The sequence below is a fragment of the Eulemur rufifrons genome, chromosome 2, assembly GCF_041146395.1.
Source record: "Eulemur rufifrons isolate Redbay chromosome 2, OSU_ERuf_1, whole genome shotgun sequence".
Taxonomy (NCBI): domain Eukaryota; kingdom Metazoa; phylum Chordata; class Mammalia; order Primates; family Lemuridae; genus Eulemur; species Eulemur rufifrons.
Genome location: NC_090984.1, coordinates 122,329,982 through 122,337,173, shown reverse-complemented (window position 1 = coordinate 122,337,173; position 7,192 = coordinate 122,329,982). Strand labels below are relative to the sequence as shown.

At 54.5% G+C, this 7,192-nt stretch overlaps 1 long non-coding RNA gene across 2 annotated transcripts; it reads right to left on the bottom strand.

The window, feature by feature from the left end:
• Positions 1–3,387: 3,387 nt before the first annotated feature.
• On the bottom strand, positions 3,388–6,593 carry LOC138396459 (uncharacterized). Of its 2 annotated transcripts, none has more exons than XR_011235707.1 (3): positions 6,522–6,593; positions 3,924–4,032; positions 3,388–3,703 (listed from the first exon to the last, which is right to left on the bottom strand). It is a non-coding gene; the product is annotated as an uncharacterized lncRNA (long non-coding RNA). The 2 variants fall into 2 exon arrangements; XR_011235708.1 differs by having other exon boundaries at positions 3,951–4,032.
• Between the last annotated feature and the right edge of the window lie 599 nt (positions 6,594–7,192).

Sequence of the window (7,192 nt, the reverse complement as noted above, 5' to 3'; positions counted from 1 at the left end):
CCAAAGCTGCCTTCAACTTCCAACCCCGCTCAATGGACTCCGCATGGAGACACGCAGAGACTGAGATGAGGAGCAAAAGAACGTCAGCTCGACACCAAAATTGGAAGTGTGGCTTAAGCACCCGCTAGCCCCTGCCCTGCGGTGGCCAGTTCACCTCATTATGATAATCAGTGTGTTTTTCCTTTGCAGACAAAGGAGGCTCCTTACAGAGGAATATTGGAATCCAGCAGCTACCTCATTAGCGTCTGCAGCCTCCTCTGCAGCCTCTTCCTTCGACAAGGCCCAAGATTAGCCTTGTGTTCATTAAGGGAAAAGGGCGGAAAGTGGAATAAAACTGAAAAACACAGCTGGGGGGAGGGGGAGGCTCTTTTCTGTTGGCCTTTCATTCACTGAAATAGTTTGTGCACCTTCGGGATTTAATCACCAGCGAGGGGGGTGCGGGGCGGGGGCAGGGCTTACCAGGTTAAACTTGATGGAAGCAGTTAAAAACCCAAAATGGGGCAATTTGATTTGAAAGCTTCCTGGGATTTGTCATTGGGATAATCAATTTAAAACCTTCTTCCTGTTTGCTGTCTTTTAGTCCAACCTAACGTAAGAGGAAACCTTTTTCTGGATGCGTTTTTGGTGTATTTTAATATTTTCTAAGTCTCCCTTTCCTACTTTTGTTTTTGCCTTTAATGCCTTTTTTAAAACTATTCTTTTCTCCGGTCCTACATCCCCCTCCCCCTCCACTTCTTTCTTCTCTCTTTGGTCCTCCCGTGGGAACTGGACGTGTAAGAACATCTAGCGGTGCCTCCGGTTGTATTTTCTCATGGCTACTTTATTGACTTTATTTCAAGTCCTTCAAATAGCATCTGGTGCTTACCTGTGGGAGATCTCACCTGACCTGCCAAGTAAAGATTATTAACCCTAATTTGCAACTGAGATAAAGGTGGCTTGGGAAAGCTGACCTACCCCAAGGTCTCAGCACTCCGTAGTTTTTAACCAGGACTCCAACCCAGGTCAACCGACTTCTGAGCACTTAAGGCAACGTGGCAAGGTGGCAAGGTGGAAAGAGGCAGGTTCCAGAGGTCGGAAGACCTGGGTATGCGAGTTCCTGGGGGATGCCAGGAAAGAAGGAATGAGCAACAGGTGTCCCCGTCACACCTGGGGGAGTGCGTGTAAACAGAAGTGAACTGGAGCCACAAGGCCATGAGAGAGAAGGAATGGAAGTGTGTCTGTGTGTCTGTGTGTCCGTGAGCCGGAAACATGTCAAAAGTTAAGCTAGAGAAAAGTCTTTACCTTAGTGAGAGCCCTTCGACGGAGTAGAGCGAGTCAGGAGGCAGTGGGCTGAAGAGGAAATTGGAGGTGAGGAAGGAAGACAGCAAGTGTAGAGAAGACTTTCAAGAAGCTGGGCTGGAAAGGAAAGACAGAGACTGTGGTGGCTAGAAAGGATGGCATCGGGACCCTGGGGGCTCCAGGCTGCGGAGACAGCAAAGTCAGAAACACAGAGGGAGGCTGGGACTGAGATAGGCACAGTTCTAAAACTTATGATGCAATGCGGTGCAACGGGACAGTGGGGCCCGACCTACAGAGCCGCTGGACAACCTCTGCTTCCCTGGGAGGTGACAGGCCGGTCCCGCATCAGGACAGGGAGTTGTGAGGATCAAATGAATGTCTGATTGCTAAAAAGTGCTCCGCAAACTGCAATGGGTGACACTACCATTCGCTCCCATTACTCACTGGTAGGAGAAATCTCACTGGGGCCTGGATTTTTACTGGCCACAAATTATTTGTCCTTAACATTAAGGATGTAAAAACCAGTAGTAAAAGCTCCTGCCAGTCTCTGGAAGACAAAAGGTCTCCTCCTAATAGCCTGGATTAACTCAAAGCGGGTCTCCGCCCACTTCATTTGTCACCTTCCAAGTCATCCTAGCACCTCCATTTGCCACATAATCCAATCAGCCCTTTTCAGATGCTGGGCGGCTATTGTCTACACCAAGCTGGGCTTCTCTAAAGAGGCCTCAGTTGTTTTTGTCTTGTCCGGACAAAACTGGTTGGCTTGAAAGGGGAGGAAAAAAAGTGCTGGTCAAATGAGGACCCCAATTAGCTTCCAAGAGACTGTTTTCATTATCTTTGTATCACACACCTAGCCTGGCACACTGACATATTGTCACTGCTCCAGAAAATGTTTGTTGAATTAATTGGTTTTTATTTCTTCTGCAATTTATTTATTGAGTGAACATGGACCTAGCACCTACTGGGTGCTAACTGCTATTTCTGAGGGAGAATAGAGCTGGACGTGTGAACAACGAGGGGCAGCCTCGGGTATTTAAGTATCTTGCAATTTCCACAGCAATTTACAAAGCACTTTCATAGTAGTTACATCTTTTGGTCTCCAAAAGCACCCTGTGGGGTAGGTAAACGTGGGTTTTTTTGTTGTTTTTTTTTTTATCCCCATTTAGACCATGAAAGGAACAGAAACTCGGAGAAGTTAAGCGACTTGTTTAAGGTTAAGGTCACATCGTTATTAAGAGGTGAAGCCAGCACATGGTACCAGCACTGGGGCCACCCAGACCCCCAAGACCACCCTGGGCAGCTGAGATTTCAAACAGAGTGTCCCACTGTCAAATGTTAGATTTACAATAAAAGGGCTCTTAGTATAACTCTGGGCCGGGGGTGACAGGGCATTAGGGGCAGCTACAATGACATCCAGGGCCCAACCCCGGCCCCTCTTTTGCCAGCAATGTGACAAAACACTCATACCCCCCCAGTGCCAGTTTCCTTCCTGTAAAGGTAAATAAGTCCTATCTCAGGGGACAGGGCACTCATGTCTTACAGGTCCTCTTTCCCACTCACCTTTTTAAATTGTGAAAATCAGTACCAAAGTCATCCTCATCTGGAAATGAGGCTGCCTCATTTACATACAAATATTACATAGCAATAACATATTCATTTCACAGAGAAAGTGCTCTGGAAATGGCCACATGCATCATTCGTGTTCTTACTCAGGTCAGCCCGATGGCCACGGTGCAAGGAGAGCCCCGGGACATGGGCCGTCTGGAGTGCTGTTGGAAAATAAATAAGATGAGTGAGAGAGGGGTGGGAACAGTGGGGACCACTGACCTGCCAACCTTTCAACAAACATTTCCTGACCAGGCCCTGCCTGAGGCTGCTTGATCTCATTTAATTCTCACAACAACCCTAGGAGGTTGCTCCTGTGGTCCCCATTCCCCAGAAAAGGACAGAGAGATCCCAGAAGAGGTGGGGCATGCCTTTGGTGGTTGAGTAACATGCTCATTCCAGAAGCCCACCCAGGGGCTTGGAATTGCCAGGGAGAAGCTGGTCAAGCCCTTGGCCCAGGTCCCCCTCCTGAGAAGCTCCCAAAAGGATCCTTCCATTCAGGACATCGTAAGGGCAACAAGTGCCAGTTGAGAAAGACTGACACCCCCTTGGGGAGGGAATCACTCCAGTTCGCTAGCAGGTTAACAAAAGCAGAGACGTATAGGAAAGTAGACAGAGAGTCAAGGCATAAGCATAGCAAAGGTCAGGGGTTAACAGCCAATGCCCCCTCACTAGGGCATTAGTTTAAGTCTTTAGCCAAGAGGGACAGCCGGCCAGTCAGTTCTGGTCCTCTTCATCCTCCACTGTCCTCATCCTGGGGGTCTGCTGGTGACTGCTTTGTATGCTGATGGGATCCAGGAATCTGTGCTCCTAGTGCACTCTGTAATTGATCAAAGGTTAGAGGGCCCACTTAAAAGCCCACGTGTGTATGTGTCAATTACAATTTAAACTAATTAATTAAAATTAAAGCTAATTAGTTAAAAATTTAAATTATCTTTTAATTGCAAATGGGTCTGGGGGTGGTGCAAGGCCAGTGGCAGGGTTGGGGGATTCCACCCACCACGTTGTATATGAAATGCCACAAGGAGGGGTGGATGTACCATAAGGCGTAAATGAGCAGCAGGCACCTTTGCAGCAGCTTGGCATCGAGAGTGGGTGGTCTTCGAAGACAAGGAGGTGACCAGATGACGTCATCCCTGAAGAGAGACCCTATGGCACGGGAGGGGGCCAGATCAGAAACCAGCTTGAAGACCTCTAACGGCCAGCACAGGAACAGCAGAGAGCGGGAGGGGCAGTCAGAGGGAAAGGGAGGGAAGATTGGCAAAGGGAAGGAAAGAGAAGGGAGGGAGGGGTTAGGAGGGAAGAGGGAAGGGTGTGGAGGGAGGAGGGGGAGAAGGGAGGAGGGAAGGAGAGAGAGGAGGGGAAAGGAAAGCAAAGATGAGGGAAAGAGGAGGGAGGGGGTGGAGGGAAGAGGAGACATGGAAGGAGGAGGAGGGAGGGGAGAAATGGGAGGGAGATGAGGGAGAGGAGAAATGGGAGGGAGAGGAGAAATGGGAGGGGGAGGAGAAATGGGAGGGGAAGGAGAGGAATGGGAGGGGGTAATGATGAGTTGATTGACAGGTCACAAGTGTTAGCTGTGTGCGCATGCGCCACCCAGAGCCCCGTTTAGCAGGCCGCGAGTCATTTGCAGGCAGCGACCGCTAGGGGGCGCGCGGCCCGCACCCAGAACCCCAGCGCACAGCCACCTGCGGCGCCCCCGCCCGCGCCAAGTGCGCAGCTGCCAAGCGCAGGGCTGACGCAGGATGGGCAGGGGGCGCCCAACAGGTCGCAGGCTGGGCCTGGGGGCTCAGCAGCCCTCCCAGCCGGCTGCGCAGGCCGCCGTGTGCCCCAAACGCCTCGCTAGGGTCCACCTGCGGACCCCAGGCAGCCCACCTCACGGGCCAAGGGGCTCCTGCGCCACAGCCGCAGGGTCACCCCGCACCGAGCACCATGACGAAGCCGAGCAGACCCTCGCCACGGGGTCCTCCCGGAGCACACGCCACCTCCGACGCGTGAAAACGCAGACACCCGGCTCCGACCTCGGCAAATCCAATCAAATATACATCAATAAAAATTTCAAAGACCCGGTTGTCAATATACCATTGTCGCCTATTTTTGTGGTCTCAGGACCCATGATACAAGATACGACATCGCCAGAAAATACTATAAAGGGGGGTCGCCCGACCCGACCCTCCTTTGCCCCCAGGCACCGAAGTGCCACCCCCCCCCAAATTCTCGCCTCCCTCCGTCACCATAGCAACAGTCTCCAGGCCCCGCACTCGTGGCGCCCAGTTAACCTCTCTACAGCCTCCTCCTCCTCCTGCTGAGATGAGCCAACCTACCCAAGACCCCCAAACCAAAGACCCCCGAAAATAAAACTCGTCTGCGTCCACGCTCCCCTGCGACACCCTAAGTCGTGTGGCCAGTGCGGACCCTGCGGCCTCTCCCCAGCGAACCCGGGGATCTCAACACACCTCCCCTAGGTAAACGAATCCAGAATTCTCCAGAAAACCCCGCACCCGACCCCCTCCAACAGGAGAACAAAGGCCACCTCCCCTCCCCACCCCGCCCCCCAAAATTCCGCAGTGCCGCCAGCGCCCTCTCGCGGCTAGCACGGAAACCTTCCAGAAACCTGCCACGTAGCAGCCCGATTGCGCCCCCCCACGCCAAGCCCGCCAGCCCCGTCTGGGGAGGGGGCGGCCTGGGGGGGCTTGACAGGGACAAAGGAAATAGCCAGAGGCGACTTTGCCAAAACTCCAAAGCCTGCAACATGTAAGAATCTTCCAGCAACCACTACGCAACAGTGAAAAGACCCCCAGCCCCCAATTCCCAGCGCCCAGTGCCGGGATCCCCTCAACACACCCCCTTTCTGCATTTCCCGCTCCCCTCTTTCCAGACCCAAGGACGCGGCCTTCTCTCCACCCCACCCGCCCCCGCACCTCTTCTGCCCGGCCCCCAAGTCCTCTCCCGGCGCTTCGCAGGACCTGGTCCTGGGCCCCCGGGCAGATCTGAGAAGCGCACGTCCCTCCACCGTGGGGTGGGTGGTCGCCTGAGGGCGACCAGGAGACCTCCGCTAGAAATTTTACTCTCCAAATTTTGACTGGGGTCCGCTCTGCACCAAACCCACGTTTTAGGGTTCGGAATCCCTGGCGGATCCGGACCTCTGCTCATCCCGCCCACCAGCACCTGGCCAAGACCTAGGGGGGAAACCAACTGGGAGACCCTGCTCTTCGGGTGCCTCCCCCCAATTCCTGCGGCACGCAGAGCGCGCCGCCGCCATGTCTCCCACTATTAACGGGATTCTAAGGCTTCGAACGCACAAACGCTGGGGTTTGGACCCCGCAACTGCGCCACGCCGGAACCCAACAGGGGTTGCCTCGGCCTCCTGGTCCTCCAATTTCGAGGCCCTACCACGCAGCCTACGCTCAAGGATTGGGAGAGAAAGGGGCCCTGATCGCCCCCCCCAGGAAAATGTGCCTGCAGATGTCCCTTCCTGACAGTGTCGTCGCCGATGCGCGGGGACCAGGCGAAGTGGCCGCCTTCGGGATAAGGTCCACGGCATCGGCCTCTCGGCGTGTCCAGGAGGACAGCGCCCAGCCCAGAGGGGATGTCATCTTCCTTTTGCGCATCCTTTGCGGCAAGGATGGCCACCCACTCACCAGGCGCGCGGTCCTCGCGTGGGCGCCCCGGCTGTGGCGCGGCGCCGGCCAGGCCAGCGAGCCCAGGCGCGCTCGCCGCCGCTCTCCGCTGTCTGCGCCAGAGCCCAGCTGGGTGGGGTTTATATGTAGGCGCAGAAGGGGTGGTCTCTGACGTCAGCGCATTCTGCTGCAATGCGCTCATTTCTCTAAAAGCGATTGGCCGGAAAAATGAGCCCCCCAGATTCTATGACAAATTGCTCTAGCCGCACCCAGATTGCAGCAAAGAAGAGAGGAAAAAATTCTGCCGCAGTGCCCCTGGCCGCCATGACCAACACCCTGTGGTCGCGGGTGCCTTTCCCTGCAGGAGCCCTGCTCCCGGGCAGGGCCAGCTGTGCTCACAGTTTGGGGGGGAATCACCCCAGGGATGCTTGTCCTTAGGCGGGCCGAGGGCAAAGGTGGGGCGGCGAGGACGCGGATCACACACCTGGTGATTTCGGCACATCCATCCAAGGATGCGGGCTTGGGGAGAGAAAATGATGCTTTCTCTTATTGTTCGGGAAAATAAATGCCCCAGGGGAGATAAATGGTTCCCAAAGGTCAGCGGGGGCTGTCACCCCCCCTCTAGCCCACCCGCCCGTTTCTCATCCGTCATCTTTGGCAAGGGTGACACAGCACAGCATCTCTGAGTCAGA